Source organism: Triturus cristatus, chromosome 4_1 (genome assembly GCF_964204655.1).
Source record: "Triturus cristatus chromosome 4_1, aTriCri1.1, whole genome shotgun sequence".
NCBI lineage: Eukaryota > Metazoa > Chordata > Amphibia > Caudata > Salamandridae > Triturus > Triturus cristatus.
This window is the reverse complement of record NC_140585.1, coordinates 294,622,266-294,640,884: the sequence shown is the minus strand read 5'-3', so window position 1 is coordinate 294,640,884 and position 18,619 is coordinate 294,622,266. Positions and strand designations below refer to the sequence as shown.

Sequence of the window (18,619 nt, the reverse complement as noted above, 5' to 3'; positions counted from 1 at the left end):
GGCTACTGCCAGGGATTAGAAGTAGACTTGAGTAGAGCCTCTACTCATGGGAGTCCCAGGGGTTTAGAGTCAAAAGGTAGCCAGGTCCTCCAGGGTTTGTGAGGTTGCTGGCCACAAGAGATGCCGGGTTGGAGCAGGAGTAGGTTCGATGGTCGACAGGCCAGAGGCTCCAACGTTTGGGAGTTGCACAGCCCTCAGTCTTTTCATGTTTCGCTCAAAGAGTGAAGGGCCCTGTAATTTCTCCTTCTCATTCACATATGAAAAGAATGAGGGCTAATCAAAAAATGAATTAGAGCTGGACGTAGAAATGCAGCAGAAGGGCCAGCAAGCGCATTTCTAAGTTGCTCTATGAAGGATGCTTTTGTACTTGACAGATCAGTTTAATCCTACAGGTGCTCTAAAAGGAAGAATGCATTTGAGTCATCCTTGCTGAAAATCACACAGCCATTTATTCTAGGTTGCACTGAGTTTTCAGTCCTCTCCGCCTGCTAGCTTGTTGTTGCAATATGTCTCAATTCTGGAGAATTGTCTGCTATGCTGAAATGCGTGGCCCAGTTCAAATGTTCATCATATTTCCTGGAAAAATATCAAAAGGAAAACAAAGATTTGGTTTTGGGAAAATAATTTATTACACCTTGTAAAAATCAAAACTTTCACATTTGAGTCAAAAAAGAGAGGCTAGGTCTCACTATTTTGCTCAGGCTGTTTTACACGTACTGCTCACAGGTGCTGTCCTGCTACCAATGGGCATGGAAGCTTTGGCCTGCTCTGTTTCCAGCCTGGGTCGGTGCACCTCTCGTTACACAACCTGAAATTCTAGAGCTCCCTCTAGAACACCATATTGATGCCCAATGCAGCATGGACACCTGATCAACACAGCTGAGTGCAGCCCAGAACACCTGAGCTCAAGCAATCCACAAGCCTCTGCCTCCCAAGTAACTAGGACAACAGGCACACGCCACCTTGCCCGGCAAACACTGCAGCTGTCCTAATGATGAAATGCATTCCATAAGTAAGGATAATGATAAAGTAAGGTGGAATGAATTGATGGTTTACCAACCATGTTTCAAGAAAATCAATTTCACTATCCTTCAAAGAAAGGAAAAAAATGTCTTATCAAGAAGCAGTGTGAATATGGGAAGGGCCTTTAAAAAAGATGTGGAGTTTCCTAAAGTAAAAAAGAGGGTTGAACTGATTGAAGGGAGAGAGGAAGTAGGGTCGGAAAGATTGTGACGGGGAAGTGAATACAACATAAATACTAGTATTTAGAGAGTGCGAGACAGGTAGAGGGACAGAAGGGAAAGGAGAGTGAGAGTGAGAGAGAAGAGCCAGGTTAGGGCTGAGTTTCTCTTTATCTGCCAGTGACTCCCTGTAGAAGCTTGCCGGCACAATTTAGGCTGTCCTGTAGGCATCCCTTGTTATGCCGAGCCAGCCAATATTGAGAAAAATAGCATGGGTCACAATGATGGAACTCGTCTGCAACATCGGAAGTTTTAAAGTAGTATGGAGTGGGAGGGCTAGAAGAGTTACCATAAAGAATGAATACACGTCATTCTGTTCTCTAGCCTCAACAGCTGCAAGAGAGGAACTCCTGCTGGCCAAGAAGACCAATGTCAGTTCAGCTTGAACAGGTGAAAGCATGCCTGATTCTGCAAAGGTATGAGATTACACTTTTGCGTCAGAGGTGGTCAGGGGCTATTGCACATTAGGAAACCGTTTATTGAGGTTCAGTTGGATTACTCTATCTTCTACCACCTCAATATCAGCTGCTCATGCAGTGTTCTATACCGATGAGCTATTTTGGTCCTCCCTGCCCCTTCCAGCTAGTGGGTCCCCTGACTAGGGAAAGTGATTCGAACAGATTTGCATATCTTTTCATAGGAGACTTCTTGACCTATTTTATCCTGTGCCAAATCAAGGTAGATTGAGTAATGATCTTGACAGACCTATATTGGAGAACTGCAGTGTGAGAAAGTGGCTCTGTATATACTGTTCCCAAATAGGTACAGGGTGTACAGAGTCCACAGTCCCCAGAGGTTTGGCAGAGGCTAAAGTTAGATATAACCTTACTCTCTAAAGTGGTAGCTTGGTCGAGCAGTAAGGCAGTATCAGAGGACAGTGTAAAGCATTTGTTGCACACACTCAGTCAGCAAATGGTCTCACACACTCAATAACTGAACTCTAGGCCAATGGTTTATCTACAAAAAATATATGCTTGTTTTATTTTAGAACCAACAATAGGTATTAAAATATACTTTCTCAGAATGAGATGCTTTATATAAATACTTTTGCAATATGCAATTGACTTTTGTAGAAAGTTACAAGTGGTTGCAATAGGCAACAACATTTTAAACACAATAATGCATTGAGCTCAATGGAAGTTTCAAGTTATTTGCAACAGATTACTTTTAGGATTACTTTTGGATTTCCAGGACTGGATCCTAGATTCAGTCCTGGGTCAGTACTTGGAATCAAGTGATAAAAGTCGACTTAATTACTGTGATGATTTTTACACAATATTTTGCTATTTTAAAAGTTGACAGAAAATATTTCATAGAAAACAGTCTAAGATTCCCTATGGCAGAAAATTCAAGTTGCAGGTATAGTATGTTCTCGTTACTTTTGTAATCCAGTACTGGGTGCCTAGACTCAGTACTGGGACCTTTATCCAAAACAGGTAAGTAATTACGTTTTCAGAAATTATACGATTTTTAAAGAATATTTAAAGTTTGCAGAAATTGACACTTAGAAGAAATTTCACAGAAAAACAGTCAATGATTTCCTATGGGAGAAAATTGGGTTACTGGTAAGTACAGTTGTAAGTATTTTTCAGAGTCAGTGCTGGGCACCAAGATCCAGCACTGGGAGCTCACCTAATAGCAGGTGAGTATTTTCGTTTTCGTTACTCGGCTGATTTTTGGTGAATATTTTAAGTTTTGAAAAGTCCACACTTGGAAGAAATTTCAGGAAAAACCAGTCAATGTTACCCTATGGAGAAGATTGAGTTATCGGTTTAAAGGTAAGTACTCGACTGGCAGAGTTAAGGTACTGGGCATAGACTCAGGCGTCTCCCAGGGTCAGGCAGGTACAGTTGGTTCACCCTCAGCGGCACAAGGGTGGCCGGGTGCAGAGAGAGTTAGGCCCAATGTTATCCTATGAGAGGTAGGGGGGCCTTGGTTGGTGGCTGCTGACTAGCAGGCCACGTGGCTGTGGGAGCTGGGCTCCTGGTCACTTATCCAGGGCAAGTGGGGAAGTAGATAGATGTAGAGGTTGCACTGCCAGGGCCACTCGGACGGCTGGGTGCAGGGTGCTTTTGAGCATTCGGGCGCTCAATTGATTTGAATGGGAAATCTGTGGTTTAGAAAAAGACTGCAAGCTCGGGGACGAAGATTCTTCAGGTGCCACCACCACTTCGAGAGGTAAGTTGGGTAGTTGGAGGATAGGTAGGTACCCGGGGATTGGGCACAGGGGGCCGCGGAGCGCCGGGTGCAGGGGTACCTTTTGGTGTTGGGAAATCTTACCCTCTGTTGATCGCGGTTGGGGGGGCACCTGGTTCTGAGGCTGCAGGCTTCTTCAGGAGTGTCGAGGGAGGTCCTTGGGTGCCGGACTCGGGGTCACAGTCGCCGTGGGGTCGTCCTTGTGGTCTTTGTTCACTCTGGCACAGGCCAGGCTTGGTGGGTGCAGAGTGTGAAGGGTTCGCGGTTCCGGGCTGCTGCCAGGGATTAGAAGTAGACTTGAGTAGAGCCTCCACTCATGGGAGTCCCAGGGGTTTAGAGTCAAAAGGTAGCCAGGTCCTCCAGGGTTTGTGAGGTTGCTGGCCACAAGAGATGCCGGGTTGGAGCAGGAGCAGGTTCGATGGTCGACAGGCCAGAGGCTCCAACGTTTGGGAGTTGCACAGCCCTCAGTCTTTTCATGTTTCGCTCAAAGAGTGAAGGGCCCTGTAATTTCTCCTTCTCATTCACATATGAAAAGAATGAGGGCTAATCAAAAAATGAATTAGAGCTGGACGTAGAAATGCAGCAGAAGGGCCAGCAAGCGCATTTCTAAGTTGCTCTATGAAGGATGCTTTTGTACTTGACAGATCAGTTTAATCCTACAGGTGCTCTAAAAGGAAGAATGCATTTGAGTCATCCTTGCTGAAAATCACACAGCCATTTATTCTAGGTTGCACTGAGTTTTCAGTCCTCTCCGCCTGCTAGCTTGTTGTTGCAATATGTCTCAATTCTGGAGAATTTTCTGCTATGCTGAAATGCGTGGCCCAGTTCAAATGTTCATCATATTTCCTGGAAAAATATCAAAAGGAGAACAAAGATTTGGTTTTGGGAAAATAATTTATTACACCTTGTAAAAATCAAAACTTTCACATTTGAGTCAAAAAAGAGAGGTTAGGTCTCACTATTTTGCTCAGGCTGTTTTACACGTACTGCTCACAGGTGCTGTCCTGCTACCAATGGGCATGGAAGCTTTGGCCTGCTTTGTTTCCAGCCTGGGTCAGTGCACCTCTCGTTACACAACCTGAAATTCTAGAGCTCCCTCTAGAACACCATATTGGTGCCCAATGCAGCATGGACACCTGATCAACACAGCTGAGTGCAGCCCAGAACCCCTGAGCTCAAGCAATCCACAAGCCTCTGCCTCCCAAGTAACTAGGACAACAGGCACATGCCACCTTGCCCGGCAAACACTGCAGCTGTCCTAATGATGAAATGCATTCCATAAGTAAGGATAATGATAAAGTAAGGTGGAATGAATTGATGGTTTACCAACCATGTTTCAAGAAAATCAATTTCACTATCCTTCAAAGAAAGGAAAAAAAGGTCTTATCAAGAAGCAGTGTGAATATGGGAAGGGCCTTTAAAAAATATGTGGAGTTTCCTAAAGTAAAAAAGAGGGTTGAACTGATTGAAGGGAGAGAGGAAGTAGGGTCGGAAAGATTGTGACGGGGAAGTGAATACAACATAAATACTAGTATTTAGAGAGTGAGAGACAGGTAGAGGGACAGAAGGGAAAGGAGAGTGAGAGTGAGAGAGAAGAGCCAGGTTAGGGCTGAGTTTCTCTTTATCTGCCAGTGACTCCCTGTAGAAGCTTGCCGGCACAATTTAGGCTGTCCTGTAGGCATCCCTTGTTATGCCGAGCCAGCCAATATTGAGAAAAATAGCATGGGTCACAATGATGGAACTCGTCTGCAACATCGGAAGTTTTAAAGTAGTATGGAGTGGGAGGGCTAGAAGAGTTACCATAAAGAATGAATACACGTCATTCTGTTCTCTAGCCTCAACAGCTGCAAGAGAGGAACTCCTGCTGGCCAAGAAGACCAAAGTCAGTTCAGCTTGAACAGGTGAAAGCATGCCTGATTCTGCAAAGGTATGAGATTACACTTTTGCGTCAGAGGTGTTCACGGGCTATTGCACATTAGGAAACCGTTTATTGAGGTCCAGTTGGATTACTCTATCTTCTACCACCTCAAAATCAGCTGCTCATGCAGTGTTCTATACCGATGAGCTATTTTGGTCCTCCCTGCCCCTTCCAGCTAGTGGGTCCCCTGACTAGGGAAAGTGATTCGAACAGATTTGCATATCTTTTCATAGGAGACTTCTTGACCTATTTTATCCTGTGCCAAATCAAGGTAGATTGAGTAATGATCTTGACAGACCTATATTGGAGAACTGCAGTGTGAGAAAGTGGCTCTGTATATACTGTTCCCAAATAGGTACAGGGTGTACAGAGTCCACAGTCCCCAGAGGTTTGGCAGAGGCTAAAGTTAGATATAACCTTACTCTCTAAAGTGGTAGCTTGGTCGAGCAGTAAGGCAGTATCAGAGGACAGTGTAAAGCATTTGTTGCACACACTCAGTCAGCAAATGGTCTCACACACTCAATAACTGAACTCTAGGCCAATGGTTTATCTACAAAAAAATATATGCTTGTTTTATTTTAGAACCAACAATAGGTATTAAAATATACTTTCTCAGAATGAGATGCTTTATATAAATACTTTTGCAATATGCAATTGAGTTTTGTAGAAAGTTACAAGTGGTTGCAATAGGCAACAACATTTTAAACACAATAATGCATTGAGCTCAATGGAAGTTTCAAGTTATTTGCAACAGATTACTTTTAGGATTACTTTTGGATTTCCAGGACTGGATCCTAGATTCAGTCCTGGGTCAGTACTTGGAATCAAGTGATAAAAGTCGACTTAATTACTGTGATGATTTTTAGACAATATTTTGCTATTTTAAAAGTTGACAGAAAATATTTCATAGAAAACAGTCTAAGATTCCCTATGGCAGAAAATTCAAGTTGCAGGTATAGTATGTTCTCGTTACTTTTGTAATCCAGTACTGGGTGCCTAGACTCAGTACTGGGACCTTTATCCAAAACACGTAAGTAATTACGTTTTCAGAAATTATACGATTTTTAAAGAATATTTAAAGTTTGCAGAAATTGACACTTAGAAGAAATTTCACAGAAAAACAGTCAATGATTTCCTATGGGAGAAAATTGGGTTACTGGTAAGTACAGTTGTAAGTATTTTTCAGAGTCAGTGCTGGGCACCAAGATCCAGCACTGGGAGCTCACCTAATAGCAGGTGAGTATTTTCGTTTTCGTTACTCGGCTGATTTTTGGTGAATATTTTAAGTTTTGAAAAGTCCACACTTGGAAGAAATTTCAGGAAAAACCAGTCAATGTTACCCTATGGAGAAGATTGAGTTATCGGTTTAAAGGTAAGTACTCGACTGGCAGAGTTAAGGTTCTGGGCATAGACTCAGGCGTCTCCCAGGGTCAGGTAGGTACAGTTGGTTCACCCTCAGCGGCACAAGGGTGGCCGGGTGCAGAGAGAGTTAGGCCCAATGTTATCCTATGAGAGGTAGGGGGGCCTTGGTTGGTGGCTGCTGACTAGCAGGCCACGTGGCTGTGGGAGCTGGGCTCCTGGTCACTTATCCAGGGCAAGTGGGGAAGTAGATAGATGTAGAGGTTGCACTGCCAGGGCCACTCGGACGGCTGGGTGCAGGGTGCTTTTGAGCATTCGGGCGCTCAATTGATTTGAATGTGAAATCTGTGGTTTAGAAAAAGACTGCAAGCTCGGGGACGAAGATTCTTCAGGTGCCACCACCACTTCGAGAGGTAAGTTGGGTAGTTGGAGGATAGGTAGGTACCCGGGGATTGGGCACAGGGGGCCGCGGAGCGCCGGGTGCAGGGGTACCTTTTGGTGTTGGGAAATCTTACCCTCTGTTGATCGCGGTTGGGGGGGCACCTGGTTCTGAGGCTGCAGGCTTCTTCAGGAGTGTCGAGGGAGGTCCTTGGGTGCCGGACTCGGGGTCACAGTCGCCGTGGGGTCGTCCTTGTGGTCTTTGTTCACTCTGGCACAGGCCAGGCTTGGTGGGTGCAGAGTGTGAAGGGTTCGCGGTTCCGGGCTGCTGCCAGGGATTAGAAGTAGACTTGAGTAGAGCCTCTACTCATGGGAGTCCCAGGGGTTTAGAGTCAAAAGGTAGCCAGGTCCTCCAGGGTTTGTGAGGTTGCTGGCCACAAGAGATGCCGGGTTGGAGCAGGAGTAGGTTCGATGGTCGACAGGCCAGAGGCTCCAACGTTTGGGAGTTGCACAGCCCTCAGTCTTTTCATGTTTCGCTCAAAGAGTGAAGGGCCCTGTAATTTCTCCTTCTCATTCACATATGAAAAGAATGAGGGCTAATCAAAAAATGAATTAGAGCTGGACGTAGAAATGCAGCAGAAGGGCCAGCAAGCGCATTTCTAAGTTGCTCTATGAAGGATGCTTTTGTACTTGACAGATCAGTTTAATCCTACAGGTGCTCTAAAAGGAAGAATGCATTTGAGTCATCCTTGCTGAAAATCACACAGCCATTTATTCTAGGTTGCACTGAGTTTTCAGTCCTCTCCGCCTGCTAGCTTGTTGTTGCAATATGTCTCAATTCTGGAGAATTGTCTGCTATGCTGAAATGCGTGGCCCAGTTCAAATGTTCATCATATTTCCTGGAAAAATATCAAAAGGAAAACAAAGATTTGGTTTTGGGAAAATAATTTATTACACCTTGTAAAAATCAAAACTTTCACATTTGAGTCAAAAAAGAGAGGCTAGGTCTCACTATTTTGCTCAGGCTGTTTTACACGTACTGCTCACAGGTGCTGTCCTGCTACCAATGGGCATGGAAGCTTTGGCCTGCTCTGTTTCCAGCCTGGGTCGGTGCACCACTCGTTACACATCCTGAAATTCTAGAGCTCCCTCTAGAACACCATATTGATGCCCAATGCAGCATGGACACCTGATCAACACAGCTGAGTGCAGCCCAGAACACCTGAGCTCAAGCAATCCACAAGCCTCTGCCTCCCAGGTAACTAGGACAACAGGCACACGCCACCTTGCCCGGCAAACACTGCAGCTGTCCTAATGATGAAATGCATTCCATAAGTAAGGATAATGATAAAGTAAGGTGGAATGAATTGATGGTTTACCAACCATGTTTCAAGAAAATCAATTTCACTATCCTTCAAAGAAAGGAAAAAAATGTCTTATCAAGAAGCAGTGTGAATATGGGAAGGGCCTTTAAAAAAGATGTGGAGTTTCCTAAAGTAAAAAAGAGGGTTGAACTGATTGAAGGGAGAGAGGAAGTAGGGTCGGAAAGATTGTGACGGGGAAGTGAATACAACATAAATACTAGTATTTAGAGAGTGCGAGACAGGTAGAGGGACAGAAGGGAAAGGAGAGTGAGAGTGAGAGAGAAGAGCCAGGTTAGGGCTGAGTTTCTCTTTATCTGCCAGTGACTCCCTGTAGAAGCTTGCCGGCACAATTTAGGCTGTCCTGTAGGCATCCCTTGTTATGCCGAGCCAGCCAATATTGAGAAAAATAGCATGGGTCACAATGATGGAACTCGTCTGCAACATCGGAAGTTTTAAAGTAGTATGGAGTGGGAGGGCTAGAAGAGTTACCATAAAGAATGAATACACGTCATTCTGTTCTCTAGCCTCAACAGCTGCAAGAGAGGAACTCCTGCTGGCCAAGAAGACCAATGTCAGTTCAGCTTGAACAGGTGAAAGCATGCCTGATTCTGCAAAGGTATGAGATTACACTTTTGCGTCAGAGGTGGTCAGGGGCTATTGCGCATTAGGAAACCGTTTATTGAGGTCCAGTTGGATTACTCTATCTTCTACCACCTCAAAATCAGCTGCTCATGCAGTGTTCTATACCGATGAGCTATTTTGGTCCTCCCTGCCCCTTCCAGCTAGTGGGTCCCCTGACTAGGGAAAGTGATTCGAACAGATTTGCATATCTTTTCATAGGATACTTCTTGACCTATTTTATCCTGTGCCAAATCAAGGTAGATTGAGTAATGATCTTGACAGACCTATATTGGAGAACTGCAGTGTGAGAAAGTGGCTCTGTATATACTGTTCCCAAATAGGTACAGGGTGTACAGAGTCCACAGTCCCCAGAGGTTTGGCAGAGGCTAAAGTTAGATATAACCTTACTCTCTAAAGTGGTAGCTTGGTCGAGCAGTAAGGCAGTATCAGAGGACAGTGTAAAGCATTTGTTGCACACACTCAGTCAGCAAATGGTCTCACACACTCAATAACCGAACTCTAGGCCAATGGTTTATCTACAAAAAATATATGCTTGTTTTATTTTAGAACCAACAATAGGTATTAAAATATACTTTCTCAGAATGAGATGCTTTATATAAATACTTTTGCAATATGCAATTGACTTTTGTAGAAAGTTACAAGTGGTTGCAATAGGCAACAACATTTTAAACACAATAATGCATTGAGCTCAATGGAAGTTTCAAGTTATTTGCAACAGATTACTTTTAGGATTACTTTTGGATTTCCAGGACTGGATCCTAGATTCAGTCCTGGGTCAGTACTTGGAATCAAGTGATAAAAGTCGACTTAATTACTGTGATGATTTTTAGACAATATTTTGCTATTTTAAAAGTTGACAGAAAATATTTCATAGAAAACAGTCTAAGATTCCCTATGGCAGAAAATTCAAGTTGCAGGTATAGTATGTTCTCGTTACTTTTGTAATCCAGTACTGGGTGCCTAGACTCAGTACTGGGACCTTTATCCAAAACAGGTAAGTAATTACGTTTTCAGAAATTATACGATTTTTAAAGAATATTTAAAGTTTGCAGAAATTGACACTTAGAAGAAATTTCACAGAAAAACAGTCAATGATTTCCTATGGGAGAAAATTGGGTTACTGGTAAGTACAGTTGTAAGTATTTTTCAGAGTCAGTGCTGGGCACCAAGATCCAGCACTGGGAGCTCACCTAATAGCAGGTGAGTATTTTCGTTTTCGTTACTCGGCTGATTTTTGGTGAATATTTAAAGTTTTGAAAAGTCCACACTTGGAAGAAATTTCAGGAAAAACCAGTCAATGTTACCCTATGGAGAAGATTGAGTTATCGGTTTAAAGGTAAGTACTCGACTGGCAGAGTTAAGGTTCTGGGCATAGACTCAGGCGTCTCCCAGGGTCAGGCAGGTACAGTTGGTTCACCCTCAGCGGCACAAGGGTGGCCGGGTGCAGAGAGAGTTAGGCCCAATGTTATCCTATGAGAGGTAGGGGGGCCTTGGTTGGTGGCTGCTGACTAGCAGGCCACGTGGCTGTGGGAGCTGGGCTCCTGGTCACTTATCCAGGGCAAGTGGGGAAGTAGATAGATGTAGAGGTTGCACTGCCAGGGCCACTCGGACGGCTGGGTGCAGGGTGCTTTTGAGCATTCGGGCGCTCAATTGATTTGAATGTGAAATCTGTGGTTTAGAAAAAGACTGCAAGCTCGGGGACGAAGATTCTTCAGGTGCCACCACCACTTCGAGAGGTAAGTTGGGTAGTTGGAGGATAGGTAGGTACCCGGGGATTGGGCACAGGGGGCCGCGGAGCGCCGGGTGCAGGGGTACCTTTTGGTGTTGGGAAATCTTACCCTCTGTTGATCGCGGTTGGGGGGGCACCTGGTTCTGAGGCTGCAGGCTTCTTCAGGAGTGTCGAGGGAGGTCCTTGGGTGCCGGACTCGGGGTCACAGTCGCCGTGGGGTCGTCCTTGTGGTCTTTGTTCACTCTGGCACAGGCCAGGCTTGGTGGGTGCAGAGTGTGAAGGGTTCGCGGTTCCGGGCTGCTGCCAGGGATTAGAAGTAGACTTGAGTAGAGCCTCTACTCATGGGAGTCCCAGGGGTTTAGAGTCAAAAGGTAGCCAGGTCCTCCAGGGTTTGTGAGGTTGCTGGCCACAAGAGATGCCGGGTTGGAGCAGGAGTAGGTTCGATGGTCGACAGGCCAGAGGCTCCAACGTTTGGGAGTTGCACAGCCCTCAGTCTTTTCATGTTTCGCTCAAAGAGTGAAGGGCCCTGTAATTTCTCCTTCTCATTCACATATGAAAAGAATGAGGGCTAATCAAAAAATGAATTAGAGCTGGACGTAGAAATGCAGCAGAAGGGCCAGCAAGCGCATTTCTAAGTTGCTCTATGAAGGATGCTTTTGTACTTGACAGATCAGTTTAATCCTACAGGTGCTCTAAAAGGAAGAATGCATTTGAGTCATCCTTGCTGAAAATCACACAGCCATTTATTCTAGGTTGCACTGAGTTTTCAGTCCTCTCCGCCTGCTAGCTTGTTGTTGCAATATGTCTCAATTCTGGAGAATTGTCTGCTATGCTGAAATGCGTGGCCCAGTTCAAATGTTCATCATATTTCCTGGAAAAATATCAAAAGGAAAACAAAGATTTGGTTTTGGGAAAATAATTTATTACACCTTGTAAAAATCAAAACTTTCACATTTGAGTCAAAAAAGAGAGGCTAGGTCTCACTATTTTGCTCAGGCTGTTTTACACGTACTGCTCACAGGTGCTGTCCTGCTACCAATGGGCATGGAAGCTTTGGCCTGCTCTGTTTCCAGCCTGGGTCGGTGCACCACTCGTTACACAACCTGAAATTCTAGAGCTCCCTCTAGAACACCATATTGATGCCCAATGCAGCATGGACACCTGATCAACACAGCTGAGTGCAGCCCAGAACACCTGAGCTCAAGCAATCCACAAGCCTCTGCCTCCCAGGTAACTAGGACAACAGGCACACGCCACCTTGCCCGGCAAACACTGCAGCTGTCCTAATGATGAAATGCATTCCATAAGTAAGGATAATGATAAAGTAAGGTGGAATGAATTGATGGTTTACCAACCATGTTTCAAGAAAATCAATTTCACTATCCTTCAAAGAAAGGAAAAAAATGTCTTATCAAGAAGCAGTGTGAATATGGGAAGGGCCTTTAAAAAAGATGTGGAGTTTCCTAAAGTAAAAAAGAGGGTTGAACTGATTGAAGGGAGAGAGGAAGTAGGGTCGGAAAGATTGTGACGGGGAAGTGAATACAACATAAATACTAGTATTTAGAGAGTGCGAGACAGGTAGAGGGACAGAAGGGAAAGGAGAGTGAGAGTGAGAGAGAAGAGCCAGGTTAGGGCTGAGTTTCTCTTTATCTGCCAGTGACTCCCTGTAGAAGCTTGCCGGCACAATTTAGGCTGTCCTGTAGGCATCCCTTGTTATGCCGAGCCAGCCAATATTGAGAAAAATAGCATGGGTCACAATGATGGAACTCGTCTGCAACATCGGAAGTTTTAAAGTAGTATGGAGTGGGAGGGCTAGAAGAGTTACCATAAAGAATGAATACACGTCATTCTGTTCTCTAGCCTCAACAGCTGCAAGAGAGGAACTCCTGCTGGCCAAGAAGACCAATGTCAGTTCAGCTTGAACAGGTGAAAGCATGCCTGATTCTGCAAAGGTATGAGATTACACTTTTGCGTCAGAGGTGGTCAGGGGCTATTGCACATTAGGAAACCGTTTATTGAGGTTCAGTTGGATTACTCTATCTTCTACCACCTCAAAATCAGCTGCTCATGCAGTGTTCTATACCGATGAGCTATTTTGGTCCTCCCTGCCCCTTCCAGCTAGTGGGTCCCCTGACTAGGGAAAGTGATTCGAACAGATTTGCATATCTTTTCATAGGAGACTTCTTGACCTATTTTATCCTGTGCCAAATCAAGGTAGATTGAGTAATGATCTTGACAGACCTATATTGGAGAACTGCAGTGTGAGAAAGTGGCTCTGTATATACTGTTCCCAAATAGGTACAGGGTGTACAGAGTCCACAGTCCCCAGAGGTTTGGCAGAGGCTAAAGTTAGATATAACCTTACTCTCTAAAGTGGTAGCTTGGTCGAGCAGTAAGGCAGTATCAGAGGACAGTGTAAAGCATTTGTTGCACACACTCAGTCAGCAAATGGTCTCACACACTCAATAACTGAACTCTAGGCCAATGGTTTATCTACAAAAAATATATGCTTGTTTTATTTTAGAACCAACAATAGGTATTAAAATATACTTTCTCAGAATGAGATGCTTTATATAAATACTTTTGCAATATGCAATTGACTTTTGTAGAAAGTTACAAGTGGTTGCAATAGGCAACAACATTTTAAACACAATAATGCATTGAGCTCAATGGAAGTTTCAAGTTATTTGCAACAGATTACTTTTAGGATTACTTTTGGATTTCCAGGACTGGATCCTAGATTCAGTCCTGGGTCAGTACTTGGAATCAAGTGATAAAAGTCGACTTAATTACTGTGATGATTTTTAGACAATATTTTGCTATTTTAAAAGTTGACAGAAAATATTTCATAGAAAACAGTCTAAGATTCCCTATGGCAGAAAATTCAAGTTGCAGGTATAGTATGTTCTCGTTACTTTTGTAATCCAGTACTGGGTGCCTAGACTCAGTACTGGGACCTTTATCCAAAACAGGTAAGTAATTACGTTTTCAGAAATTATACGATTTTTAAAGAATATTTAAAGTTTGCAGAAATTGACACTTAGAAGAAATTTCACAGAAAAACAGTCAATGATTTCCTATGGGAGAAAATTGGGTTACTGGTAAGTACAGTTGTAAGTATTTTTCAGAGTCAGTGCTGGGCACCAAGATCCAGCACTGGGAGCTCACCTAATAGCAGGTGAGTATTTTCGTTTTCGTTACTCGGCTGATTTTTGGTGAATATTTTAAGTTTTGAAAAGTCCACACTTGGAAGAAATTTCAGGAAAAACCAGTCAATGTTACCCTATGGAGAAGATTGAGTTATCGGTTTAAAGGTAAGTACTCGACTGGCAGAGTTAAGGTTCTGGGCATAGACTCAGGCGTCTCCCAGGGTCAGGCAGGTACAGTTGGTTCACCCTCAGCGGCACAAGGGTGGCCGGGTGCAGAGAGAGTTAGGCCCAATGTTATCCTATGAGAGGTAGGGGGGCCTTGGTTGGTGGCTGCTGACTAGCAGGCCACGTGGCTGTGGGAGCTGGGCTCCTGGTCACTTATCCAGGGCAAGTGGGGAAGTAGATAGATGTAGAGGTTGCACTGCCAGGGCCACTCGGACGGCTGGGTGCAGGGTGCTTTTGAGCATTCGGGCGCTCAATTGATTTGAATGGGAAATCTGTGGTTTAGAAAAAGACTGCAAGCTCGGGGACGAAGATTCTTCAGGTGCCACCACCACTTCGAGAGGTAAGTTGGGTAGTTGGAGGATAGGTAGGTACCCGGGGATTGGGCACAGGGGGCCGCGGAGCGCCGGGTGCAGGGGTACCTTTTGGTGTTGGGAAATCTTACCCTCTGTTGATCGCGGTTGGGGGGGCACCTGGTTCTGAGGCTGCAGGCTTCTTCAGGAGTGTCGAGGGAGGTCCTTGGGTGCCGGACTCGGGGTCACAGTCGCCGTGGGGTCGTCCTTGTGGTCTTTGTTCACTCTGGCACAGGCCAGGCTTGGTGGGTGCAGAGTGTGAAGGGTTCGCGGTTCCGGGCTGCTGCCAGGGATTAGAAGTAGACTTGAGTAGAGCCTCCACTCATGGGAGTCCCAGGGGTTTAGAGTCAAAAGGTAGCCAGGTCCTCCAGGGTTTGTGAGGTTGCTGGCCACAAGAGATGCCGGGTTGGAGCAGGAGCAGGTTCGATGGTCGACAGGCCAGAGGCTCCAACGTTTGGGAGTTGCACAGCCCTCAGTCTTTTCATGTTTCGCTCAAAGAGTGAAGGGCCCTGTAATTTCTCCTTCTCATTCACATATGAAAAGAATGAGGGCTAATCAAAAAATGAATTAGAGCTGGACGTAGAAATGCAGCAGAAGGGCCAGCAAGCGCATTTCTAAGTTGCTCTATGAAGGATGCTTTTGTACTTGACAGATCAGTTTAATCCTACAGGTGCTCTAAAAGGAAGAATGCATTTGAGTCATCCTTGCTGAAAATCACACAGCCATTTATTCTAGGTTGCACTGAGTTTTCAGTCCTCTCCGCCTGCTAGCTTGTTGTTGCAATATGTCTCAATTCTGGAGAATTTTCTGCTATGCTGAAATGCGTGGCCCAGTTCAAATGTTCATCATATTTCCTGGAAAAATATCAAAAGGAGAACAAAGATTTGGTTTTGGGAAAATAATTTATTACACCTTGTAAAAATCAAAACTTTCACATTTGAGTCAAAAAAGAGAGGCTAGGTCTCACTATTTTGCTCAGGCTGTTTTACACGTACTGCTCACAGGTGCTGTCCTGCTACCAATGGGCATGGAAGCTTTGGCCTGCTCTGTTTCCAGCCTGGGTCGGTGCACCTCTCGTTACACAACCTGAAATTCTAGAGCTCCCTCTAGAACACCATATTGGTGCCCAATGCAGCATGGACACCTGATCAACACAGCTGAGTGCAGCCCAGAACCCCTGAGCTCAAGCAATCCACAAGCCTCTGCCTCCCAAGTAACTAGGACAACAGGCACATGCCACCTTGCCCGGCAAACACTGCAGCTGTCCTAATGATGAAATGCATTCCATAAGTAAGGATAATGATAAAGTAAGGTGGAATGAATTGATGGTTTACCAACCATGTTTCAAGAAAATCAATTTCACTATCCTTCAAAGAAAGGAAAAAAAGGTCTTATCAAGAAGCAGTGTGAATATGGGAAGGGCCTTTAAAAAAGATGTGGAGTTTCCTAAAGTAAAAAAGAGGGTTGAACTGATTGAAGGGAGAGAGGAAGTAGGGTCGGAAAGATTGTGACGGGGAAGTGAATACAACATAAATACTAGTATTTAGAGAGTGAGAGACAGGTAGAGGGACAGAAGGGAAAGGAGAGTGAGAGTGAGAGAGAAGAGCCAGGTTAGGGCTGAGTTTCTCTTTATCTGCCAGTGACTCCCTGTAGAAGCTTGCCGGCACAATTTAGGCTGTCCTGTAGGCATACCTTGTTATGCCGAGCCAGCCAATATTGAGAAAAATAGCATGGGTCACAATGATGGAACTCGTCTGCAACATCGGAAGTTTTAAAGTAGTATGGAGTGGGAGGGCTAGAAGAGTTACCATAAAGAATGAATACACGTCATTCTGTTCTCTAGCCTCAACAGCTGCAAGAGAGGAACTCCTGCTGGCCAAGAAGACCAATGTCAGTTCAGCTTGAACAGGTGAAAGCATGCCTGATTCTGCAAAGGTATGAGATTACACTTTTGCGCCAGAGGTGGTCACGGGCTATTGCACATTAGGAAACCGTTTATTGAGGTCCAGTTGAATTACTCTATCTTCTACCACCTCAAAATCAGCTGCTCATGCAGTGTTCTATACCGATGAGCTATTTTGGTCCTCCCTGCCCCTTCCAGCTAGTGGATCCCCTGACTAGGGAAAGTGATTCGAACAGATTTGCATATCTTTTCATAGGAGACTTCTTGACCTATTTTATCCTGTGCCAAATCAAGGTAGATTGAGTAATGATCTTGACAGACCTATATTGGAGAACTGCAGTGTGAGAAAGTGGCTCTGTATATACTGTTCCCAAATAGGTACAGGGTGTACAGAGTCCACAGTCCCCAGAGGTTTGGCAGAGGCTAAAGTTAGATATAACCTTACTCTCTAAAGTGGTAGCTTGGTCGAGCAGTAAGGCAGTATCAGAGGACAGTGTAAAGCATTTGTTGCACACACTCAGTCAGCAAATGGTCTCACACACTCAATAACTGAACTCTAGGCCAATGGTTTATCTACAAAAAATATATGCTTGTTTTATTTTAGAACCAACAATAGGTATTAAAATATACTTTCTCAGAATGAGATGCTTTATATAAATACTTTTGCAATATGCAATTGAGTTTTGTAGAAAGTTACAAGTGGTTGCAATAGGCAACAACATTTTAAACACAATAATGCATTGAGCTCAATGGAAGTTTCAAGTTATTTGCAACAGATTACTTTTAGGATTACTTTTGGATTTCCAGGACTGGATCCTAGATTCAGTCCTGGGTCAGTACTTGGAATCAAGTGATAAAAGTCGACTTAATTACTGTGATGATTTTTAGACAATATTTTGCTATTTTAAAAGTTGACAGAAAATATTTCATAGAAAACAGTCTAAGATTCCCTATGGCAGAAAATTCAAGTTGCAGGTATAGTATGTTCTCGTTCCTTTTGTAATCCAGTACTGGGTGCCTAGACTCAGTACTGGGACCTTTATCCAAAACACGTAAGTAATTACGTTTTCAGAAATTATACGATTTTTAAAGAATATTTAAAGTTTGCAGAAATTGACACTTAGAAGAAATTTCACAGAAAAACAGTCAATGATTTCCTATGGGAGAAAATTGGGTTACTGGTAAGTACAGTTGTAAGTATTTTTCAGAGTCAGTGCTGGGCACCAAGATCCAGCACTGGGAGCTCACCTAATAGCAGGTGAGTATTTTCGTTTTCGTTACTCGGCTGATTTTTGGTGAATATTTTAAGTTTTGAAAAGTCCACACTTGGAAGAAATTTCAGGAAAAACCAGTCAATGTTACCCTATGGAGAAGATTGAGTTATCGGTTTAAAGGTAAGTACTCGACTGGCAGAGTTAAGGTTCTGGGCATAGACTCAGGCGTCTCCCAGGGTCAGGTAGGTACAGTTGGTTCACCCTCAGCGGCACAAGGGTGGCCGGGTGCAGAGAGAGTTAGGCCCAATGTTATCCTATGAGAGGTAGGGGGGCCTTGGTTGGTGGCTGCTGACTAGCAGGCCACGTGGCTGTGGGAGCTGGGCTCCTGGTCACTTATCCAGGGCAAGTGGGGAAGTAGATAGATGTAGAGGTTGCACTGCCAGGGCCACTCGGACGGCTGGGTGCAGGGTGCTTTTGAGCATTCGGGCGCTCAATTGATTTGAATGGGAAATCTGTGGTTTAGAAAAAGACTGCAAGCTCGGGGACGAAGATTCTTCAGGTGCCACCACCACTTCGAGAGGTAAGTTGGGTAGTTGGAGGATAGGTAGGTACCCGGGGATTGGGCACAGGGGGCCGCGGAGCGCCGGGTGCAGGGGTACCTTTTGGTGTTGGGAAATCTTACCCTCTGTTGATCGCGGTTGGGGGGGCACCTGGTTCTGAGGCTGCAGGCTTCTTCAGGAGTGTCGAGGGAGGTCCTTGGGTGCCAGACTCGGGGTCACAGTCGCCGTGGGGTCGTCCTTGTGGTCTTTGTTCACTCTGGCACAGGCCAGGCTTGGTGGGTGCAGAGTGTGAAGGGTTCGCGGTTCCGGGCTGCTGCCAGGGATTAGAAGTAGACTTGAGTAGAGCCTCTACTCATGGGAGTCCCAGGGGTTTAGAGTCAAAAGGTAGCCA

At 44.7% G+C, this 18,619-nt stretch overlaps 5 non-coding genes across 5 annotated transcripts; all 5 read right to left on the bottom strand.

Annotated features, from left to right (window-relative positions):
* Window positions 1–672: 672 nt before the first annotated feature.
* On the bottom strand, window positions 673–972 carry LOC146854556 (signal recognition particle RNA). The gene has a single exon (XR_014959115.1).
* Window positions 973–4,379: 3,407 nt separating this feature from the next.
* LOC146854555 (signal recognition particle RNA) lies at window positions 4,380–4,679 on the bottom strand. The gene has a single exon (XR_014981745.1).
* A 3,408-nt stretch (window positions 4,680–8,087) lies between these two features.
* Window positions 8,088–8,387, bottom strand: LOC146854554 (signal recognition particle RNA). Its single transcript, XR_014981608.1, has one exon.
* A 3,407-nt stretch (window positions 8,388–11,794) lies between these two features.
* LOC146854553 (signal recognition particle RNA) lies at window positions 11,795–12,094 on the bottom strand. The gene has a single exon (XR_014959216.1).
* A 3,407-nt stretch (window positions 12,095–15,501) lies between these two features.
* LOC146854552 (signal recognition particle RNA) lies at window positions 15,502–15,801 on the bottom strand. The gene has a single exon (XR_014981610.1).
* Window positions 15,802–18,619: the final 2,818 nt, after the last annotated feature.